Source organism: Perca flavescens, chromosome 9 (genome assembly GCF_004354835.1).
Source record: "Perca flavescens isolate YP-PL-M2 chromosome 9, PFLA_1.0, whole genome shotgun sequence".
NCBI classification, from domain to species: domain Eukaryota; kingdom Metazoa; phylum Chordata; class Actinopteri; order Perciformes; family Percidae; genus Perca; species Perca flavescens.
Window position 1 is genome coordinate 23,709,387 of NC_041339.1, and position 25,759 is coordinate 23,735,145.

The 25,759-nt window shown below is 41.7% G+C and overlaps 1 protein-coding gene across 3 annotated transcripts in view; it reads right to left on the minus strand.

Moving 5' to 3' along the window:
- ptprsa (protein tyrosine phosphatase receptor type Sa) overlaps window positions 1-25,759 on the minus strand; it is a 244,961-nt gene that overhangs the window by 135,441 nt on the left and 83,761 nt on the right. The gene's annotated exons all lie outside the window — the stretch shown is intronic.

Below are 25,759 nucleotides of genomic sequence, written 5' to 3' on the forward strand. Positions count from 1 at the left end.
CAAACTATACTATGTATTACTTTTGAGAATTTGACAGGATGCCTTTTGCCACTTGCAGAGAAAAGGTGAAGGACTGCCCATATTACTATTTCATGTATCCTATTATTTCATGTATATTCTGTATGTGTGCTGTGTGTCTGATATTTTGCTGCTGTAACACTGTAATTTCCCATTTTGAGATCAATAAAAATCAATCTATCTATCTATCTATCTATCTATCTATCTATCTATCTATCATTTTGATTTAAAAAAACAAAAAACAGACTAGGCCACTCAGCTGTGCTTTCCACAACCTCTCATTGCTGCTGATAAATGGAAGGAAGATAATAGGGTGCTGGTGATGCTACTAGAAGCAAAATGTCACATACCCCAAACCTTGTAACCTCCCCATCTCTCAACCAGGGTCCCCTCACATCCCTTAATTAGCAGGGGAGTCATTGTTTTCTTTCCTTTTTTTTTTCTTTCCTAATCGCCGGATCTTGTCGTTGTTTGCTTATCTCAATGCCTAGTAATTACAAAGGCACCCAACGATATTCCAGGCACCGTCTCTTTGGTTTAGTCAAATTGCCATTAATCCCCCAAGCTACACAGAAGGACTAGGGTAGCCTCCCACCACACACACACACCTCTCATTGATGTCTGGTGCAGCACAGAGCCACCACCAAGTGGGTACACACACTCTTTAATTAAAAAGACGTGAAGAAAGAGATAAAGAAAGAGACGTGAGAGACATCCACGACTTGAATTTAATGAGTTTGTCAATTTCTTGATGAAAGCAATGTCTGTGTCAGCAATCGAGCTGTAAACACAAAACTGTTCCTTCTCAGAGGACCCAGATGACAGGACCCAGGTGCATCTGATCTGCTTTAGTGTCCTTGTGCAAGACACTGAACTCTCAGCTGGAGGGATGCTGCTACTCAGCTGAGCCCACACGAGGGGCGAGGGCGACTCTCTAGAAGTGAGATTAATTACCTGCACACTGGGTGGTTAACAGGGCACTATATAGTACAAACTGTGCAGACAGTGTTCAGTTTATCGTGGAACTTTTTTTCTGGGTAACCTCAAGGTTAAAGATAATATTCTGTCAACAAATGTTTACAGTTTTGAACCATGAAACATCCACTTTCAAACTGTCCCTGAACACTTCATAAAATCCTTACCTGCTAACTCACTGGGAGTTACTTTTGACATGAGTGTCAGTGTCTGAAATGTGAATCAATGTCATTTAAAAACAAGGTTAACTGACTGACCGTTACAATCTCTACCATGCAGATACAATCAGGATCAGAAGTATAGTCTAAGACAGACAACTTTACAGGCAAACTACACCAATGGAATGGAGGGATATACAGTTAGTATTTATAAACTGCCTGACTTAGATAATTTTATATATATATATATATAAAAAACAATAATAGGTTATTTGGAGTAGAAATGGGAGCAACACTGACTAACCCACTATGGTGGTACGTTGGCTGTAAAAAAAAAAAATAAATCACCTTTCTCAAAAAATTAGTGATTATGTCAGCTATGTCAAGCTGCTAAGTTGTCAGAGTTGAAAGGTTAATATACAAAGCTGCTTTACAGGGCTACGTATGTGACTGAAGCCTTGTGGGATAGGCAGACAACCACAGCTATTTGCAACGTAACCTCAGACAGCAGGCATATACAAGCGCCCCACCGTTCACAGCTACTGGACCAAGCTCTTCAACTGGCGAAATGAAACCAAAAAGACAAATGCAGCAGCAGGCACACTTAAAATAAACCACAAACGCATGCAGCAAGCCCCATTTATGACACAAACACACAGTATACAGCTACTGGCCTCTGAAAACACTCCCATTCTTCACATCTGAACTTCAAACAGAGAAATTCAAGAACGTGCACTTACAAAAACACAAAGGGATAGATCAACAATAGGTCTTTTGTGGCGATGCCTTGCCAGAATAAAAATTTGTCTTTCAAGAGCTCATCTTTCAACACAATACTACACACGACCAACATGTGTGTTCTTGCTTGTTCTTCTTCTTTTTTTCTCCCCTTTTTCTTGGCCTGGATGGCAGGTGATGTCATTAATGAGAACTGAGGGAAATACAGAAACATGAATAAAGAGAATGAGTGAGTATCAAATTATCTAGGAGACCTCTGAATGATGCCCCTATTGTTCTGACTGTAAACATTGGTGGAGGTAGAGGGAATCTTGCCGTGCCTGTGGGGAATTACTCTATCTATGCTCACAAAGTGCCTTGGTTATGATTTATGGCCCTCCCTTTAGGGCATGGCTTTCTATCTCCACCTCTGGTTGCTATACAAACTTCAAAACACAATTACAACAGCTATTGTTGTTGAACGGCCTCGTCAAACATAACCTAAGGCCAAGTGTGGGCTCCAGTTCAACCATAGACACTGTCTACACAGCTTACCGCTGCCTTTTCCGAACTGTGAATAAAAAAATAAGAATAGATAAAGATGCATAAAAAGAAGATACATATTACACATAGTACACATACACATAGTCTTTATGAATCCCTCAGGGACAGGGAAAGGCTAAAACCTCACCAAAGCAAAGTTTTAACCCTAACAGCAAAGGCAACTCTAAACAGAGATGCCAACATGTTGCTGAAGCAACTATTAGCTTAAAAGTAAGACATGATATAAAAAGCACAGCAGTTTGTCCTGTTATTCACACCTCCATGGGAAAACCTGTCAACTCTGGCTAAAAGTAGTCATCACTTTGCCTCTCAAAATGGGCAGAGGAACGAGAAAATATTTAGCATTCTGGCAATGCTATCAGAGAGGCAGATCGATTGATAAACCATTACCTCAGCTGGTTCCACATCGTAGGCTGTGATCGAGAGGAAACTGCTAATGGTCATGTGTTGCGTACTTCAATGTAACTAGGACGACTGCAACAATTTACTAATTTCTTAGGGAAATCTAGCTACTGGTAATTAGCAAAATGTAGTGATTGGTAAGCTTGCACAAGATAAGCGTTGGAAAAGTAAAAGCATTACCTACTCATTTGCCACCACTGGCAACAGTAACTTAATAGTATATACTAACACACCAAACCACCTTTTGCTGACCCGCTGGCCTTTGTAATGAGGGGGGGAATCATTAGCAGCAATCCTGTGACAACGGAGCTGCATCATCAAATTCTTAGTAGCACAATTTACAGGGCAATGGTATTATAAAGTTGCCCTGTAGTAAAGTACTTAACTTACAACTCCCAAGTGTTACCATAAGAAGATTAGTTGTATGGCAGCAAGTTGAGTGTACTTTTCCCAGAAGCTGGTCCACTAAACCAGATATAAAAAGGTGAGTGAAAAATGACTTACATTCATCAAGTGCAATCCCAATGGGAAGCCAATGTTGTTCAGTATTTGCTAATATGTAAGTCATACATTATTTTACTTATTAGACATAACTGTCGCAAGGCTTTCTGCCATCAGGTGGAATTAAAATATGTAGCATTTAATACTCAAAACAGCTTTAAGCAAATGCATGTAAAGAAATACAATGTGTGCCTGACTGTGACAAAGTCTATCCAATAAATTCTAGGTTATTCCCACTGATGGGCAATGAATATATTTTTAGCTAGAAATATCTTTTTTAATATCTGGCCATCACTCCAGATATTAACCAGTTGCCAGGCTCCAGTAATTACAGCCAAAGACCCAGCACAAATTCAACTGAGTGGTGGCAGTCACAGGGACTCTCACATTGACATGGTCAAGCTTTAAATTTGGCTCATTTCCCAATGCAATATTGATACTAATGCATTTGATTACTGAGCTTGAGAAAGGCAGCGAAGGGCAGGGGAGATGGAAATGTGCGCCATAAGCATGAAATGAGACCAGGACCAAAATATATAAATTGTGTGCATAGACATGCACAGCTACACATATGCCACAATGGGCCAAGAAACATTAAAAAGGACACAGTGAATCCTACAAAGTGAATGAAGGTACAGGTAAGTATTAGCGATAGACTTGTTGGCAGTTTGTAGATTATCTGTATCAGGATTTTTGCCTGATAACCGATAAAGTTAATTAAAAAGTGCGCTACTTTGGCTCCGATACAGCTCTGTGTCTGTCCCTCTGCTTTGGTTTTGAAAGTTTCTAATTTAATAAATAAATCCTTAAAAAGGAAAAAAAATAAATTCTTTTGGATTTTGTAACTTCAATTTTTTAATTTCCACTGTATATGCACATCGGTTCCAAATATCGGTTATCGGTTTCATTAACTAATAATAATAATCGGTATCGGCCTTGAAAAAATAGTTATCAGTCGAGCCCTTGTAAGTATACAGTATCATTTCTCGAGAAGAGATTAGACTAGTGACTTTAATACACCAAGCCATTTCTCTCCACTCATACAAACACTGTACTGTTACAGATAGCTCTTCCCACACAAATACTCTGCAAATATGTGAAGTTGTATTCGTGAGGAGAAAAACAACTACTGATGACCTGAGGGACCACATTAATAATCCCTTTTAGGAGGTAAACAGTAAGCCCATTACACACACATACACACACACACACACACACACACACACACACACTTAAAACACCATCAATTTAGTTGGGCTTGATGATCAAAACAGTGTTTTTGATGTCTAGAACTTCAAAAAGAATAATGTTTTATCTTTGTCTAGTCAGGAAAAAAAACAAAGTTGGACAGGACTTTATGCAGGAGTACATTTTTCATGCATTAATGCATTGTTTGGTTTCTAGAGTGTGTGTGTCAACAACATCTACATTTTGGCTCCAGGACTCTCTGGCAGGCCCTGTTTACAGTGACTCCCTGCTGCAGCCGGGGCAGGGAGGTTGTTATTCTCCAAGGATAGGTATTGGTCCCTCTACCCTGTGAGCAACTTTGAGGAGGTTGTAGCGAATTGCCTTAAACAAATCTGTCTAATGTTATGCAAGAGTAAAGTATCTTTTAGAAAATCCAATTTCTAAGACATTATTTCCCAGGTTACAAAACTAAAACAATATCTTAAACTACTGCACAAAAACATCTGATTATTTCAAATTTGCTAAATGTTGTAAGAACAAGTTTTTTGCCTATTCAGAACTGTACAGAATCAGGTTGAGTCGTGCTGGTAGCTCAACATGGCCTCTGCAAAGACAAGGTCAATCTACCACAAAAAGCTGCTTAAGTTTGATTCACTTTCTAAGAGATTAAACCTTCTGGGACTTAAGCAGCTAATGTGAATGAAATGTCCAGCCAAAGACAATTATGATTAACTATTATTATTTCTATTAAGAGCACACAGGTCGTGTGAAATGAGCTGAGGCCTATGTAGATAGAGTTTTTACAATGGGTAAATTATTTGCAACAAGGGCCACTAATAACTAAACATCAGTGTTCTTGTTCAATGCCTCCAGCCTACAACAAAAGTCAGTTTAAATGACTCTAAAATACAACTAATGCCACTCACGTAAGGGCCACTTTGGCAAATCTAACTCATTTTTAAATCAAAGTTAGTAATTACTTAGGGAAGCTATGTAAATGTTTGTGTTGAAGAGAAGGGCAAAGGTGTCTCCAAAATCAGAAAACTGAGAATATCATTCCACCAACGCGTTACCTTTTTCATTGAAGAAAAATGAGATGCAATAGATGACTACGTACACAACTCTGAACATATTTGTTCGTGACAAGTAATCCAGTGTTGTTGTGGTTAATGGATGGTCGATATAAATGGCCAAAATGCTAGCTTAGCTAGCCAGCTAATATAGATGCTCAGTGTTCTGACTTTCCAAACTGCACAAGAGCCTGGTTGCTGTGTAATTTTATGTGTATGTACAGTATATGTTTCAGGCAAGCAACACTTGCTCCAGTCTCCACATCTGGAAAATTGGGCAAAATTATGCAGCGCTGCAGTTGTTCTGATAACTAAAGGTGTGGTGATTGGATCTCACAATGCAGCATTCCCCCCCAAAAAGGGTATATGTGGGGGGGGGGGAAACACTCTGGAAAAAAGATCAATTTAATCTTCTAAGACAATATTGTGTGGATTTAAAAATGTTTTGGTTAACATTAAATCCACAAGAATGACATGAAATCACTCCCTCATCGATTTTTGATTTAAAAGACAACAATAATGAGTCAATTGTGTGGTTTTCTGTTGTAGGATGATGGAAAAATAAAATTTTCCAGCAAATGCTGCCTTGTTCGTGGCCTCCTCTAAACTCTGCTATCTGCTGTTTATGTTCAGCCTTCAGCCCATCTCTCCGGCTGCAGTCTTTTACCTTAGATGAAGTTTTAATGCATCAGCCACGAGTTACAAGCTTTTACCTCAACTCCTTTACTGCCATTCTTTGATTCATACCATTCAGAAGACCAACAATACACATAAGATGCAGGTCCATTTAGTTTGTAGGGGTGTGTACATTGTAGTATGTGTTATGACTAGGTTGTTTGTATGTTGTATGTATAGGTTTGTGCTCATGTATTTGTGCCTCTGTAAACAATTTTGTCCATGTTTAAGTTTGTGCAAGTATGTATGTTTTTATAAATGTATGAGACATAACATGTATTTTTGTTTGCATAAATATGTACATATAGTACTTTCTATTTGAAGTAGTTACATTTGCATATGGGTGCAGTTGATTTTATATTTGTTTTTTGCTTTTTTATGTGTGCATTTGGCATATAAGTATGTAATAATTTAGAGCGAACTTATTTATGTGCCCATATATTTATGTATGCATGTCTGTGAGAAGCAGAGCTATACACAGACACACACCGACACTGACACCCCCCAACCTCAGCTATAAAACAAGTCTATAGCAACCATCTGTTTTTCACCATGCTGAATTCCTAACAGTATTGATTCCATGTGTCATTGGTAAGGTTTCCCTCCCTCCTTCTCTCTCAATCTCTCTTGCTCTCTCTCTCGCTCACTGCACCCAGCTTTCTGCATTAGAATACTGGCTACATCTTAAAGCAAAATTCACCATAAGAACAAAAAAGGAAAACCAAAGGGGCCCTATTTTAATGATCTATGCACAGGGCGTGAAGAGTCTGGCGCAGGGCGTGTACGAATGCACTTTTCCTAGTTTAACGGCGAGGGAAAAAAGTGTGTGCTAGGCGCATGGTTCAAAAGGGTTGTACTTAGTGTCTTAATTAATCATAGGTGTGTTATGGGCGTAACATGCAATAAACCAATCGTAGTGTCATCTCCCATTCCCTTTAAAAAAGCCAGGCGCGTTTGTACCTTGGCGCATTGCTATTATGATGGTGGATTTGCTAAGCAGGAAGGAGAGGTTTTCAGGAGAAGAAACTGATCTGCTCGTGCGTGAAGCGAAAGTGCGCGAGCAGATCATATCATGATACTATTTCACTTATAATATTTTTATTTTTCATCTTTTGCATGTTTGTGTGCTGCTGCGCTTCCCTGTGTGTGTGTGTAACAAGCATAGTGTGCGCGCTCTGTGCACGAGCCTAGGTGCATTTTACTAATGCACTGTTAAAATAACAATGAAATGCTGCGTTATTGACTTTAGACCAGGTTTTTGTTGGTCAATGGCACGATCAATTTCCGCTGCTTCAAGATAGCAATACGCCAAGAATGCACCTGAACACACCTCCCTGTAAGACCAGCACGCCCATGGGCGCATAGATGAGCACAGGTGCATTTGCTATTTAAAAGTGTGTGTGTGAAGAAAGGTTTATAGGTTCTAAAAATACCCCCCTGATTAAACTAGTCGTCCTTCAAATCCTCCATCTCAGTTTTCTTTTTCTCCATCCCTCCTCTCATAACTTCGCTCTCTCTCTTTCCCTTCCCCCCTGAAACTCATGCATACTAAACTATGCTTGCATTGCAGATGTTTGGTAGGGAATCACATGAATTTGCATGGAACTGCAGAACTATTATGTAAATGCCCCAGTGTGTATCTACCTCCCAGCTTCACTCTTTCGTTGCCATCCACTCAATCCTAAGAGATCTGTGTCAGAGGAAAACAAGGCGCACCTGTCAGTAGCTATCGTGTGTAGGGAAGCCCCAGTGGAAGGAGAAGAGCTTCCACGGGGGAAAACATATTCATACATGTTGCAAAATATTGTCTGTAACATTAATATTTTAAACTTTAAGCTTTGACTTACATTAAATGCAACAGTAGAATAAACTGCACTCATGCAACAGGTAGTAAGTAAGGTGTGCAGAGATCAGAGCCAAACTGTTCCGACAACAAATGTGACCCTGCATGTTTGATATTAGGTACAAAAATCAGAACCAGCGAAAGGGGTACAATAATGTCATCATCAATTAAAATACAGAATGTTCAGGAAACTGTAACATAAGGAATTTTGCAGAGACACTCATATTCTCAATTACGGGCAATTTAGAGTCTCCAGTACATACCACTCACATGTCTTTGGTCTTTGGATGCTTTGGATGTTATGGCAACACATCAGCACCCTTTTATGCTTAAAGTGAAGGTTGTTTGCATAGGTAGGGAGAACTGCGCTGCCGTGACCTCAGTAAGAGATTGTGGAACGCCCTGCCCTAGCAACCTCTCCTTGGAGTAGCTTTCCCATGAGCCTTTGCCCTCAACTTTTCCCAACCTCCCATACCCAGAAATGGTGCTTGACACCTCGGAGACACCTTGTGCCAGCCATATGCTACCCCCCCTGGGAGCACCATAACCTTTCCAAGGGATATTATGAGCCTTTTGAGTTCCAGTGTGACTTTTAAAAAGAGATTTTGCTGCAAAGAAATGCTGAAAATTAAAGTTTTATGGGTCAGTCCAAGACTCAAAATTGTGTTGTGTGAGGTTGTCTGATCAATGTTCAGGCAACCTTCATAGCTTTTTGAAAAAATGATAGAGTGCCTCCTAAAGGAACTGGGGGTTTACAAAAAGATTTGAGACCAAATTACCAGAAGCCCATTGAATCTTCAACTTTTTTCTCCAGGTGTTGCCCTGAGTTCGATCAGCGGAAATGGGTTTACTCAGAGCATTATGAGGCTGCACTGTCCTTCCAATAAACATCCAGGGCTGTGAGGCTTTTAGCTGAAATCCACCTTGGTTGAGGTTGAGTGCACAGCAGCAAGCACCAGGGTCGTGCAGCGGGGGCGAACGGATTGGCAGCTGGGAGGCTTGGGCAGCAAACTGACCTCCTAAATGCGGACTTTATTGCACAGCCATTTTGTTTACCACCAAGGGGTGACACACTATTTGGCTCCTGTGTAACCTCGCCATACTGTGACGCCACAAGTTGGCAGACGAATACACACACAAACACACACAAAGGAACACTATTTTTTTTCATTTTCAGCCTCTCCTGGTCTGTCGCACTGGCTTCCACAGATTGTAATGGCCAAAGGTTACAGGTGGCACTGTCTGTGATGGCCTGTGATCAACTGGGCTTGGAAGAGTCTGGGAAGAGCCCTACATGTTATATATAGAGGAGGCATTTAATTATAGGACAAAGTGCAGGTCACAGTTCGAAGCTGGAGAAGGGAGGTGAGACAGGCAGTGAGACTGTAAAGGGACAGTTGGCTGGGGATGTGGTGTGTATGTTTGTGTGTCTGCAAGAGTGACTGTGGTGGTTAGGAAAACTGGGTAAAGGAGGGGTAGGTTGGGTGACACCAGCTTTTGGCCCTCTGCCAATAAGAGTCTGACAAGCATCGCAGTGACTAGCCAAAGGCTTGAACAGCCTTTAAAAATTGCCACAGGATGGGGGGGGAGAAGTTTTTGAAGGGAGGCTGGGAGAGTTGAAGAACACTTCATATTCATTTTAGAAATGGGATGCGCATGGGGGGAATGAGATTATTCTAAGTGATCGAGGAGGAGGCGGAGGAGGGTAAGACTGGCAGACCAGGGTGTTTAGAAAATGTCTCCAAAACTCCTCTGTGTAATTGGCAGAGCTCACCGTGAAACATTTGCTGTGTGGTTTGAGAAGTTTCATTTCCAAACTGAGATATATACCATTTGAAAAACGGTGACACCTACACAACAAAATGACTGCTGGCATGTTAAGAAAATTCACAAACGAGTAAAACTGGAGCTATTTTTGGCCCGTTGCTTTAAAAAGTTTAAAAATCTAAATGAAAACTCTTTTTTTTTATAAGGAAAATGAACATTGAGTGCAAATCTTTTTTTTCTGAAACAAAACTACAGAGTAACAGAGCTCAGTGTAATAACTAAGTGCTTGTCATGTAAATATAAAAGGACATTATGTGTGCTATATAGTGCTAAACTGTAGTATTTGCACTATAAATTCAGCATATCAGATGATAGGAGAAGAATATTCTACCACAGAGCCTGGGAGCTTGATTTGATAATACAATACATTTCTAAGAGTAGAATTCCTTTACATTTTATTTTGAATGCAGATATGCCCCTCAGCCAGCAGCATCCATTAAATTAGGTCAATTCTGTGCCTTTTCAAGCTCAGGTTTTAGAATATAATTTTCACCTGCTTTGGCAGCAATCATTCAGTTGCATATAATATGAGCCTGCAACCTTTGCCGAAGCAAGGCTGCTTTTTCAGGGCTCATATCTTAGGCTCCTTTTGTCCTGGCAGCTTTTTGATTAATCCTGTATGTCTTTGCATTCACATACAAAAGGCACACTGATATAGGAACACGCAGGGGGGGGATCTCTATTGGCTCTAACGATAACAAACCCACTCTTCATCAAGGGTGTTCATCTTTTTCAGGCTCTTTTTTTAGGGAGTTAATTGAAAAGGGAGTTAATCCTGGTAGTTTGCCTCTGAAACTGGGCTAAAGCCCATCAGCTGGCTAAGTAGTATTTTGTATTAAGAATTTATTATTTCACTGTGGTAGCCAGAGTTTCTATTATTTTACTTGTTCCATGTGTGATTGGGGAAGGTGTATTTTAATTTGCACTTATTTGTGTCACTATCTGACTATTGACTAAGAGTGACCATGAAAATGATTGATGTCAAAATGTACATCCCTGTCACCATCAAGCCAGCAAGTGCTGCAGTAGACATACACAAGACACCACTTGGAATTAAGTTGCTTATACATAATATTTTAGTTAGTATGTCTTTGCACTTATTTTCAAAATGACATTCAATTGCTGCATGTTTACTGTGCTTGATTAAAGTGGTTGGATCTAATTATATGGTTCAATGTACAAGAAAGAAGATAAACATGCTACCATAGCAATTAGTGTTGTGCAACTCTGTGTGCAGCAGGCTGTGGTTAGATCCTGTTTGGGATGGATGTTAGGGCAGTGTCTGTACCCCTGTCAATCACACAGCATTGTAAAGAGCAGAGACAGATGGCGAGGTTGACCCACACTCTGTCTTTCTGCCTGTCAGTCCACCCATCACCGTCCCACCACCAGCACTACCACTGAAAGCCTGGGAAAGACAACTGTTCTTTACAACCACTTTAAAAAAGGCTCACGGAACAGACAGCAGCAAATGTGACACTTTGACTCTGGACTTTCTACTTAAAACCCGAGCCTTGCTTTCATATATGTGTGGTTCAGCAAACCAGATAATTAAAGAAAAAAAGACTGACTGAACACTGACTTTGCACAACATAACAAAGACAAGTGAGGCAGGGATCACTAAAACACACCCTTTCAAGCAAAAGGATATGAGCAACACATTACAGGGGAGGAATCTAAATCTGCATCTACATTGCATTTAAACATAAATAGAAGTTATAATCACAATCTGACAGTGATAATTAAGTTTCATGATCATGGCAAGTCTTCACCATGCTAAAAAGAAAAAGGAAATCACCATGGACAGTCACGTCAGCACACAGTAGCTTGCCATATGAGGGTATTTAGGATAAAAAATATTTTGAGAAAGGGAATTTCAGTGGGAGGTAATAATGTGGCATGATCCATATTAATGTATTCCTCCACAATAAATTATTGAAACACAGAGCCAGTGTTGTGAACTGGCCTTACTTTCCTCCCACCCACCAGAATAAAGAGTTTGTTTGTGCCTCAGACAGAAGGTTATTGTGGACTACGGGTATGCAAGTGGGCAAAAGCCAGGAGAAAGGCAGTGATAATGAACATGATGGAGTTTCCACAAAACCTGCTCTCTTTCACACACACACACACACACACACACACACACAAAAAATAAGAAAAGGCACACAGTAAAGTACAGTGGTCACACATGTATGGCCTCTGAGATGCATGTTCAATGCTTTCTCACACACATCCACTTCAGTGTGTCTACAAAAACCTCTTTAAATCCTCTTTTTTACACCACAAATTCCTTCACAGCAGGTTACTGCTAACTATAGCCATCCATCCCTGCCCGATTTAGTTTTGAGAATGTGTACGAAATGTTTTTTTTACACCAGTCACACTCAACATATGCATATAAAATGTCATATTTAGGAGACTTCGGAACACAAAGGCAAATTTATTCTGCAATATTCAAAACAGCAACACCCCAGTAGAGATGGGATGGCTGGCGGGTTTGTTTGTTTTTCTGCCTGCAGTACCCACGCTGATTTTAAGTGGTGATGGAGTGGGTGAGGGGGCTTTTAAGTCCTGCAACTAATGCATAAACAAGACCCCTTTCTCCCCGTCTCGCTGTCTTTTATTTCCTCTGTGTGTTTGTCATTTTAGCACTTTGCACACCCATGCTGTGTATTGTTGTTCTGTGTGCCACACTGTGTGGAGTGAGGAGCAAAGAAGGAAAGAATGTGTCATGGATCCACACAAACACACACACATATGTACACATGGTTGGGGGGGGTTGGAAGTAGACAAAAGGAAAGAGAGAAAGACAGATCTTGTTTACATACATAATCATAAAGTAAGAGAGAACATGCTCAGAGACACCAGCCGCAAACCACATCCAGAGCAGCGGAGTCTGATCGGCGGATGAGTCTGACAGGGATGGGGGGTTTACAGACTTAATGGAGACGGATGAATGTATCATATTAGGCCCAGTCAAGGCTGTGAAGCCACTGCCAAGAACAATGTATACTTGAAGAGGCTGTAAGAACGCAACGTCTTGCAAGAGCTCACACTGCATTGTCAGTGCTTCATATAGCATTTTAGGCATTGAGCACTTAGCTCAAGAGCATACTGGCAGTGATGGTTGGTACTGTAATTCCTGCTGCCCTTAAATCAGCAGCTGGGGGCTCAAACAAACCCTCCTGTGTCAGGATTAAACCAGAAACCTTTCAGTTTCAGTGATTTACACTACGCCAGCCAAAGACAGCCGACAGAATCTTGGCCTCATGGGATGGAAGAAGCCCCTAAGCTACATTATAGATGTTTTACTATTGTAATCCAGCTATGGACTACCATGTTGTTTGCAATGTAATCCATAACCAGGCTCAAGCTTGGTCTCAGTTTTATGTCAAGTCTCTCTACAGATTTTCTATTGTTTTAGACTTGATAAGAGTTTTTACTTCTCTTGGTTTTGGGCACTGGTGTCGCCCATTATGTGCTTAGCTCTTTTTTTTGAACAAGAGGTCCACAGCCTGCATTCCCTTAAGGGGCTATTAGAAGGTAAACACAAAACTGTGGTAGACGCCAAGCCACGGCCAGTTCCCAAGTGTAGAGCACACCCAGTGGCCATTTTCCATGGTGGGTATTTGCCAAGGAATCAAATGATCACTGGTATACTCCTTTATGGCCATTGTATGCAGAAGGTGGGGAAAGGTATTACTTTTGTAATTAGTAACATGTTTTCCTGCTGACTGCTGCATCTGTTCAGTATTTCAAAACATGCTTGTGCTGAAATGCTACGTAGATAAGCTTGAATTTCTTTAACACACATTTCCAGTCAGAGTGAGGAACACAGTGACATCAGTTGATACAGTGTTGTGTAAGAGGTGGAATGAAAACATCAGGCTTCTGATATATGGGATAGAGGCTTTGCAACAAAGTGGCAACTTGCCTCTACAGGCTTATCAACAGCACGGAATTAAAACATCAGGTCGGGAGATGTAAAAAAAATAAAAATAAAAACTGAGGAAATATTAAAGAGTTCCAATGACACAAACGCCGGGGCAATTTATTGTGGGAAAAGAGCGACAGAGTGAACAAAAATTGAGAAGGAGCATAAAACGGTGACATCCATGACAGGCTGCCGTACCAACAAGCTGCTCATCTTCTTGGCGCCAGGCAGAGTGCTGGCTTTCATTCAACTGTGAGGCCCATTTTCCCCCTTGCTTTTTATGTTTCTATTTGTTTTGCTTATTCACCATAAGAGTTGTGTACAACTCGTTCGCTTGTTCGCCTTGCATATTTGGATCACCCTCACTCGCCGTTCTTTATTGGACTGAAAAAGACGGCTGGTTTTCCAAAGCCTCCAGGCTTTGAAATGCATGCAGGCTGGAATCCAAAGCCACTAATCACAGCTAAGGGAATAGGCTGACTGGAGAATCACAATTCGTAGCGAGGGAGGAATGGAGAAGGAGAGGAGGGAAGGAGGAAGGAGAGACAAAAATGACAGTGACACTATAGCTCTTGATTATATGTAAATAGGACCTGATTGAAGGCCTTGTATGATGGAATGTGTGTACATTTCAGTTTGAGTGCGTTTGTTCTCTCTGAGCATGTCTAAATGAGTGCATGCGTTTGTGCGAGCATGACTGTCACATGTGTGTGACTTTATGACAAATCTACAGAAACGTGTGTGTGTGTGTGTGTGTGTGTGTGTGTGTGTGTGTGTGTGTGTGTGTGTGTGTGTGCGTGTGCATGCTTGTGTGTGTGTGTGGCCTGCCACTCTGTACACCTCAAGCTGTTCAGCTGTCGTCAAGCTCGCTCAGCAAGAAGCAGGCTGCTCCATCTGGTCAACCCACCCCTCCTCTGTCTTCTCCAGAGACGCTGTGTGTATGAGTGTGTGTTGTCTGTATGTCTTGTCGGTGTGTGTGTGTGTGTGTGTGTGTGTGTGAGAGAGTGTATGAGCATGGCTTTTACTATCACATGCACTAATGAGAATAACGTGTGTACATTCTCTTGGTTATGTAATGTGCCTGAGTATATTCTACTTATCCCTTACACACACACACACACACACACACACACACACCTTAACAGGTACTATAAAATTAATCAGTATTCTATTACCCTTTCCTCCCATATTTCAGCCCAGTGTTTGCTGGCATTATAGCAGCAAAGTCTCTAAAGTAAATTAGAGACAATGACACAAAATGAGCGGCTGGAGAGTCAACAAGACAATGCCTATAAAACCCATCTAGGCCCCTGGCACAATATATGTTTAACATTGTGGCTCATCCTCAGCTCAGTAAAGCATAATTTGTATGTAGCAAAATTGGGTAATAAAGTTAAAAATACTATCTCAATATTTTAACATGTTTGAATACGATTTTTTTTTTCTGAAATGGCTTTACAAAAGGGATTTGTATAGTCAGAATTAACATTACTAACTAATAGGGATGCACCGAATCCAGATTTTTGGGATTTAGCCGAATACCGAATCCACTGGTTAAGATTCTGCCGAATCCGAAACAGAATACCGAATCCTACTCCCATCCTCAGTCCATTAACACAGTACACATTAATGAAGTAAACAACATCCACAGCCTCTAAAATAGTTAAATGTAACAACTTAATGTTGAATTTACATGCTCTTTTCACATCGTAGGAAAGCACATCGCTATCGCCAGATGAGTGACAATTTTGTTTGGCAAATTTTCGCTAACCAGTGTATGATGAAGGTGTTGTGAAATGTTTGTTTAAAGCACTTAAATAAGAAATTCCTGTTGTTAAGTTTAAAGCAGTCTAAAGCAAATGGTAAATTATAGTGTGATTAAAACTCACTATTTACATTATTTACAGTACTTGATTTACAGCTGATATACACCTTATTTGTTTAACAGTAATTTAGTTTTACTGCAGACCATCACAGGAAGTGCTTTTATTTTGAAGTAGCCTGCATGGAAGTTGTCTGTTGTGTAGCTTACGGAGATGAACGTGAGACGCTAGATGCAAAACATGTCCGTCAAGCTTAAGTTGTTCACTTTCTTGTGTGTAAAACTGCAACATATTGAACAGTAAACGTCAACAGCAAAAGACAAGCGATTTTGGTCGTCATTCGAAGCCATTCCACTACAGAAGGCATGTTGGGTGGGTGAAATTAGAACGCTAACGTAAGCTAACGAGCAGCAGCCGAATAGGGTTCAGTTCGGTGGAAAAAAAATTCTAAGGTTCGGCAGAAACCGAACCCGTCAAAAAGCCCAATACTTGGCCGAATCCTGGATTTGGTGCATCCCTACTAACTAACATTAAGCATTTAAACATATTATTAAATAAAACTGAAGTAAAAATAAATGTAACCTACTCTTTCAAATAACCACTACCATAGGTTCTTATATAAACAGAATCCAAATCTTCATTGGCATAGAAAAGTAAATTCTTCACCTGCATGCAGCCCAAAATTTGTCACTAAAAGCAGGCCGACTGTGAGTATGATAAAGGCTTAAGCAAAAGAAAATGAGTATGAAAGAGAGAAGTGAAAGAAAAGAAGCTAAGGAGACAGACAAGCAGGGGGAGAAAATAAAAAGTGTGGATCATGTCTTCCTCCAAGATTATGAGATGATGACATTTGTCATTGTTATTACACCATTATCTCATTCTCTAGAGGGTGCCAAAGTAACTATAAATGTTTTTTTATTGCAAGTTCCATCCACCTAAAGCCAATTAAGACTTTAAGGCGCTGACAGACTAACCCGATAATCGACCGTTGGACAGTCTGGGGAGGTCGGTGACTGAGGAGTCCCTAGAAGTCTGTTCCGTGCCGTCGTCCGTCTGAGGAGCTGTCCGCATTTATTTTGGCCGACCTGACATGTTCAGTCGGAGACAGGGCAGTCTCTCAAAATCTGACGAAAATCTTTTAAACTGACCTTTGTTGAGCTGAAATGAAGACAGATTCAGCAACTCCATGTCTTATTTCTCGCTTAAAATGTTTTCAGAAACATGTTTCAGGGAACTATTTTAGTAATATGAGATCGTATTCTGAACGAGCCGCCATGACTGGCTGGCTTTGAATTTCCGGAGAAAACAAACCCATGTGACGTATTCGTCCAATCAGCTGCCGGTTTTCATTTTTTGGGCAACAATACAGATTAGCGCCACCTGCTGTTATGGAGGCGTATTAAGTCTCGTCTCTTCGGTGTGTTCTATGGCACTTTTTGGACCAACTCCGGGAGAATGATCAGTCCGACTGGCTTTTCTGCCGACGGCTGGCCGTCTGGTTGGTGTGTAACTGCCATTAAGAGCACAGTGCATAACTTTGTTAATGAAATGACAGCATCAGACAGAATCATCCTTGTTTAGAGAACAATAAAAGTTCAGAAAGTGTTTTCACACAAAGTAACAATGGTTAGAGTTTTGCAGCAAAATTTGGTGAATGCTTCGTGCCCCAAATATCAAATGTGGGCTGAATTGAGTGTATGGCGAGAGTGTGTGTGTTTGTCACTAACAAGGTCCCAGGGGGCTGCCTCAGTCACCTGGGCATTGCAGCAAAGCTCATAGCCAGGTTGACTCATAAATGAACCCAGAGCAACAACAGCAAAATCCAGCAATTTCCAGAGTGACCGTGTGTGTGAGAGAGGCTACTTCAGAACCGTAGTGCAGCTGGCCGCCATCTCCCTGCACCATGGAAATGTGAACCAGCTGCCCCTTCTTTCCTCATCGTTCAACACATAACACAGGGGCTATTGTGCCCCCCAACACACACACAACTTTCTCTCGCTCCTCTTTTTCATTATCTTCTTCCACCACTCAAGGCTCTCTCTCTCTCTCTCTCTCTCTCATTTAGTATGTAAGTAGTAAGATGTAAGTATTGTGCCACATTTGAGAATTAATCTGTTTTGCTACTTTCACAAACTGACAGAAATTCAACTTGATCCTATTATTGACACCTCTTCCCTGGTGAAAAATATTCTGATGCACAGGATATAAATGCTTTTCATGTCTCTGGTTCGTTTTTGTAGTGATCAAACTGATAACCTCTCATCTTGGCTAAACATTCACACAAAAATGTCAAATGACTGTAACAGTACCATCCACTCTGACATGACAAATTAACAAAAAATAAATAAATCAGGCCAAACTAATTAGTTCATGTATGTGAATACTTGCTGCAACTGTGCATTGCAATGAGAAATTGCATTGCAATGCAGAAATAAACTTGGAGGGAATTTTATAAATCTTACAAATGTCTGCTGGAAAGAGTAGTCAGGTGTCTGTACTTCTGTGCGTTGCTGTAGTTTTCATGTACTTTAACGTGGCCTTCCACAAATATTAATTAGCTAAAATCAAAGAAGAAAATGCATGAATACTTGCTGCAGCTTTGGATGTAAACCGCAAAGACTCGTTACTACAAAATAACCGGGAAAGCAACCAATCGTGATAATTCAATGAATTATATTTTATTCATAGTTTAATCAGGCACTGGCGGTAATGTGCTCGATTTTCTGCACAAACATGTTGTTTTTGATGCAGTAATGCAGCAAGTACACCTCAGGCTTTTTTGTTTCATGTTTACACTCCTCTGTTTTTTTTCTATGTTGTCATTCAATCCCCCCTCCTGCTCTGCATGCCCTCTCTTAATTCCTTTGACAATCACTTGTTTTCTTCAGTTTTTCCAAACTTCCCCTGCTGCTTTCCATCCTCATCTTTCTCTTCCCTTCTTCTTCTCTTAACATCACTCATCTGTCTGCTTTTTTTTCTTGTTTGTTCTACTTCTTTCCTTCCGTCCACCCCCTGTCTGCTAGGCTTGCTTTGCTCTCTGTGAGCAGAGGAAGAGAAGAAAATAACAACATAGTGACTGGTCTACACGCAGTAATGCCAACAGGGACAGAGAGCACACGCGCGCGCGCACACACACACACACACACACACACACACACACACACACACACACACACACACACACACACACACACACACACACACACACACACACACACACACTTAACAGGTACTATAAGTAGGCACTGTAAAAACACACAATCACAATTTAGTTAGAGTTAAACACACCACAGGAACAAACACACACAGACTTGTGAAACACACAGATCAGTGCTAAAACCAAACAGTGATTCTTTCAGTAAACACGATTCGTGACGGGGAGGCATCCTCCTCCTCATCATCATCATTAAAGGGAGGAAAGCCTTTTGTTTGGCCCCACAGAGAAATGAGGAGGCGAGCAGGCGGGTAGAGTGGTGGGTAAAGGGGTGGGGAGCTATTAAATGACACCCTGACATTTGAGCCTGAAACAATCAAATCGATCATGATTCAATTATTCATTTGTCTGTTTGCAATGGAAATAGAAGGGTTTGGGGGAAATGGGAGGGAGACGGAGAAAAGATGGAGGCAAGAGAAACTGGGAGTCTGACAACAGCTCTGATGTGAAGTTCCTATACCAATCGTACACTAGTAATCTGCTGTAATAGTTTGCAGCAGCTGTATCTACTTTAAAAGGTATTTCTTATCTGCCATGGTTTCACAGTAGTATTCAGAGGTATTTAATAAATCATTTGTAGCAGCATTTTTCTATTTTGCAGTTTGTATCCTAGGGTATATTCTCGGACATCCTTACAATTTGCCTATACAAATTTAAAATGTGTCCTTTTCCGGTGATATTACATAACACTATAAGATATTGTAGGGTTACAGATGACCCCCAGGCTTAAAGGCTATGACAAATATTTCTTATAATTCATTAATATTTTAGTGTATAAAAAGTATAGTATTATTATCTTCAACTTCAAATTAAGGTTTCCAGTGCCCAGAATAGCATCTTAAATTGCTTTTCATTGCAAAGCTTTCCATTTGAAAGTTGGAACATTAGTGTGGTTATTTTTACTTGATAAGTAAGTAAATAATTAATCAATTATCAAAAAAATTAAATAAAATTGATACACTTGAGTATCACGATATTTTATTTAACAATATTGTATTGATTTTTTAAAAACGCAATATCGATTTATTTTTTGCATTTTCTTTTTTTGTTTAGGTGCAAAAATATTCATGTAAGACAGTGGTTCATGTTTATGTTGTGTTTAAAACCCCCTACCACTAGATGGCTATGCTGAGACGCACCACTAGCATCCTTGCCTAAAGCTGCTTACACACCAACCAGACGGCCAACCGTCGGCAGAAATGGCAGTTGGATTAATCAGTCTCCCCGAGTTGGTCAAAAAAATGCCTCAGAACACACCGAAGAGACGAGATGTAATACGTCTCCATAACAGCAGGCGGCACTAATCTGTATTGTCGGCCAAAAAATGAAAACCGGCAGCTGATTGGATGAACGCATCACATGGATCTTTTTTCTCCGGAAATTCAAAGACATACTGTCATGGCGGCTTGTTCAGAATACAATCTCATATTGTACTAAAATAGTTGAAAACATTTTAAGCGAGAAATAGGCCGTGCAGTTGCTGAAGTTGTCTTCATTTCGGCTCAACAAAGGTCAGTTTAAAAGATTTTCGTCGGATTTTGAGAGACTCCAGTCACGCTCATTCTGCTCCCCATTTCCAGGTTAGCACTCTACCAATCAGATGGGTCATTTGAGATTGAACAGACTTGATTCACTGACCTCGCCAGACTGTCCAACGGCCGGTTATCGGCTCTATGTGTACGGGCCTAGCAGTGCCTGACTTTTTGCTAGAAGCTAACAATGTAGCTATGGCTGAACTTTGGCCTGCTTTAGCATATATAATTTGCTCACTAAGAACCTGTGAACCACAATCCCAAACTTAGATTTTCTGTGTACTGAATTGTTTAGCTAAAGTAAACTTCTTTGACTTTTATGCACATAATGTCTTTTAAATATACATTTTTCAAAAATTATACTTACAAAAAAAAATCCCAATTATCGCCTTACGCACAGTATTGAAATATATTGCAATATATTGAATCGTGACCCATGTGTCGTGATACCTATCGTATCGATAGTTACGTTATTGTAATTCCAGATTCTACGAGTATAGGCGTAGCCCTCTAAGGCTACGCTATTGGGTTTATCCCTTCGCGCATGCATGAAGATTTTCTTTCCCGCCTTTGCGTACAGTACGGGTTTCAACTACGTCCGCAGATACTGTATATGTACAGAGCGGACCCGTTGTTCATCTCCCAACATCAGCTTTTTCTTCAGCTAATTTAATAGGAGCAGGTGGCCCGAATCTTAGAGGGCTACGCCTATACTCATAGAATCTGGAGTTATAATAACGTAACTATCGTTCTATTTCGTATAGGCTTCGCCCTCTAAGGCTACGCTATTGGGTTAGGGCGAAGCTGATGTAGTCAATGGCACCTGCGACATAGACTTTTTTTCTCTCTCTCTCTCTCTCTCTCTCTCTCTCTCTCTCTCTCTCTCCTCTCTCTCTCTCTCTCTCTCGCACTGGCAGAAGATCGCATCAGAAGCGTTATTCTGGTAAAAGAGCCTGCCATGTTAAAGACTTGACCTAGCTGGCTGCAAAGCCCAAGCCATGAGTGTAGGCGTGCATGATAGTGAGAGTTGTAAATGATTAACAATTATGGGACATCCATGTTCCTCTCAGCCACCCAGCGTAGGGGGGGTGAGGGTCTCATATATATGAGGCACCGCTCTCCTCCCAGCACCCACAGCAAAAGGGGGAGCAGGCAGGCAGAGCACACATACAATCGAGTATTATTCGACGTTGAGTGAGGATAGAACCGAGTGGGTCATAGAGGGCTCACACATATTGCGCAGATAGAAACTGATGAAAGGGCATGGAAATGCCCAGGATACCGCTGCGCAGATGTCGGCTACTTTCATTTCCTTGAACAGAGTCGCCGATGCCAACAGTGCCTTCGTAGAGTGTGCCCGGATGTCCGTGTTATAGGTCTGGGTGATAGCCTCGCACAGCCAGTGAGACAGACGCTGTTTTGAAAGGGCCGCTCCTTGGGAGTGTTCCCTATAGTGTACAAACAGCTGCTGTGTCTGCCTTATGTCCGCCGTGCGTAAAACGTGCCGTGATAACGCGCGCGCCGGGCATAACCAGTGGAAACGGCTGGGAGAGACAGCCTCCTCCACGAACGGCCGAATGCTCCGTGAAGCGAGGCCAGAGTGGAGCACATGAGAAGGGCGGCTCCTGAGCGTAACATCCCCGCTCCAGAGGCCAAGAGCGGGGGCTGGAAGCTCAGCTCAGCCGGGAGCGCTATGCCTCTCTGGTCTGCCGCCTTTTGATGATCTCCGGCAGATCCAAGAAGAGAGCCTTAGCGGTGGAAACGGTGCCCCCGGCCGTTTCAGAGATAGGTAGAGCCGCAATGAGAGGGCATCGATCCCCGTCTCAAGGTCCAGTCCTCCCAGGGGGGAGGAGGGACAGCCGGTGACGGAGGCGTTATCCGAGGGAATCGGGCTCGTGCTCGTCGATAAAGCCTTCCTCCAGCGGATCCAGGGTGTTGACGGATTGCCGTCTGTCTGCCCATCTGCCATCCCCTTCCCCGCTAGCCTGACAAACCAGAAAAGCTTCCGCCCGCCGGTTAACCTCTTTAGATGGCAGGCGGGCACAGAACTGGCAGGAGGTGTCGGGTGCGAGAGCCGGGCCCGCGTGAGCGGCACCGAGGCAGGTCTCGCAGCGGGGATGGAGGTCCGGCGGCGGGATGTAGCCGGTAGTCCGGCAGTTGGAGCAGAGGCGAACACCGCTAGAAGTCGCGTTTGTCTTCATACTGCTAGCTTGAAGAAAAAGTGGGAGATGAACAACGGGTCCGCTCTGTACATATACAGTATCTGCGGACGTAGTTGAAGCCCGTACTGTACGCAAGGGCGGTAAAGAAAATCTTCACGACTGCGCATGCGCGAAGGGATAAACCCAATAGCGTAGCCTTAGATGGCGAAGCCTATACGAAATGGAACATTGTACGTATCGTGCCAATACACAGTAACCTGGCTGACACCAGACCCTTCTCAGTTGTAACAGAGAGTGAGTCTGGGAAAGGTTCATTGACAGTTAATTTCCAAAGGGGCGTCACCAACGGACACTCAGAGGCTCAAATGCCTCTGGGCGCATTGGATAGTCCTTCAACAATCAGACCAACGATCCAGGTGACGCTGCGCTTCGGTAGCCGTCATGTTGAACGTAAACAAAAACCTGCTCGCCGACGCTGCGCTATCCTCGTTGCGTAAAGCCCGCCTCAACGGTTGTGAATGGTGTAAAGCCCGCCTCAGCGGTTGTGATTGGTGCCTTGATTTTGGGGACATTGGATATGGGTTTGAATGCGCTCTTCGCCAGAATGACTTGCAGAGCAAATCTCAAATTTGCCGGACGTTCGTCAGGGTTTACCCAGGCTAAATACACAGCCCTACTTTTTAGGAAGGTACATGTACATATACTGAAACACACAACAGGCCCTTTAGAGAATGCACAGTCAATAAATGGAACTGCAAACACACACACCAACACCCAAAAAGGTACATTATGCCCTGTGCCCTCACAGCCCCTCAGTTTTTCCAGAAATCAAATATGGCTGCTGCATCACTCCCTCCCAGCCTACTGCATTCCACAGATAGAATAGATGGCTCTTCTTAGGATTGTGTGTGTGTGGGAGAAAGGCTCTGAGAGGGTGACGATAGAAGGGTGCACACACGCATAGGCGCATGGATGCACACAAAGACTAATACACACAGATACACAAAGAGCTACTGTGCACAAGTGTCACTCAAACGCGCACACACACACACAAAATGCTAATATACACATACACACGCACATTAGCAGACAAACACAGAGTCATCAGAGCCTCCTATCATGTAAAGCCAATCCTCGTCACTGACAAAAGGGCTTTACCCTCAACGACACGGGTCTCCGCCACATACCGCTCATTTAATCATCACTGCAAACAACTCGCCAGTACTTACAGGCTGTATCCAGTATCTCTATACTGACACACCAACAGTTAACTCGACGCTAAGCCATAGCTGGAAGAAAAAAAAAAAGAAAAAAAAGAGACTGCCATGTTTTGACACATAAGTACATCGTCATCTTCAAGATTTCCACTCATGCCAACAGGAAGTCGATGTGTATGTAGAGAGGATTTGATGACGAGATGGTGATCTTGTTTTGATGCTTACAGGGAAGTATCCCTTTACACGCCACAGGGAGGTCAGAGGTCTAGTTCAGAAAACTCCCCTGGTTCCCAGGTTCAACAAGTTTCAACTCAGGTCGTCCATTTGAGGGATAGTTTCGCCATCAGCTAGACCGCCAAAATAGAGAAATATTAAGTTTTGAGCATGTGGAAAAACGAGACACCTTTTTACAGAACGGAATTCACCAACAATTCATTAGTGGAGTTTGGTCCATTCTACCTTTTTTCCAAGGTTTTGAGACAAAGTTACTAAAAATCACACAGCCAGTCCAGTTTTGATCATTTGTATACTGTAGGAGAAAATATTTCATTTTTTCTGTGCACTTCATGAAACATTTTATAATACACATGACAACTATTAAATCTTGCTTTAAATTACATAATTTCACTGAATAAATGTTCCTTTAATATATTCTGTTTCCTATGTATCTCCTTTTATTTAAAGCACTTTAAAAACTTCTGTTATTATAACCTTTCACTTGGAGCCTTTTGTTTAGGGCTGCAACTAACCATTATTTTCATAATCGATTAATCTGTTGATTATTTTCTCGATTATTCGATTAGTTGTTTGATGTATAACATGTCAGAAAATGGTGAAAAATGTGGATCAGTGTTTCACAAAAGTCTAAGATGACATCCTCAAATGTCTAGTTTTGTCCACAACTCAAAGATATTCAGTTTACTGTCACAGAGAAGAGAAGAAACTAGAAAATATTCACATTTAAGAAGCTGGAATCAAAGAATTTTTACTTTTGTCTAGAAAAATTACTCAAACCGACTAATCCATCAAAATAGTTGGCGATTAATTTAAGAGTTGACAACTAATCGATTAATCTTTGCAGCTCTACTTTTGTTAATGAAATACCACTGTTTAAAATAATGCCATCACCTGTTTTAAACACCAAGCAAGAACAGTATGTAGCAGTCTTTTTAAATTGTATATAGAGTGATATTTCCAAAGACAGATACAAGGCAGGCAAATGTGTTGACACATCATTTCTTAGAGTGTATCCACAGATAGTTAACCTCAGCAGCTGCAGATTATATTAACCTTTTAGAGAAAGCGTTTGCATATGGGTGAAGTAGAGGGGGGGGGGGGGGGAGATAAAGAGAGAGAAAGAGAGAGAGAGAGACAGAGAGAGCTAGCACTGCAGTATAGCCGATGGGTTGAATTAATGAGATTGTAGGTATCTGCATGGCTGCACATTTTAACAGGGCTTTGGGACAGAGTGAGAGAAAGAAAATGGGGAAGGAATGGGGAGTGAGGAGGTCAGGGCAAGCAAAGGGGGTGAAACACACACACACCGACACACACGTTACCGCTGAAAGCCTCTCGATTCAGCTCCCCAGTTATAACCTTCAATTAACCTTCCTCCTGAATACAGGAGAGAGTGTGAGTGGTCTGGATGTGTGTGTGTGTGTGTGTGTGTGTGTGTGTGTGTGTGTGTGTGCCTGTACCCACTCATTCGCTCTCATGCATCTGCTTTTACTCAGCCGAAAATCAATTTTACCTAACCCCCACTCCACCAACCCCCTCCGATCAGTACGCATTTGAGCCTCATTGAAATTCAAAACACTGAAAACACACATTTCTTTATTAGTTTAGTGCTGCCAAGCTCAGGACATTCAGCTGAAAAAAACTGGACACACGTGAAAAAACTACAAGGGCAACACGTCCATTCAAAAGCATCTCATGCATC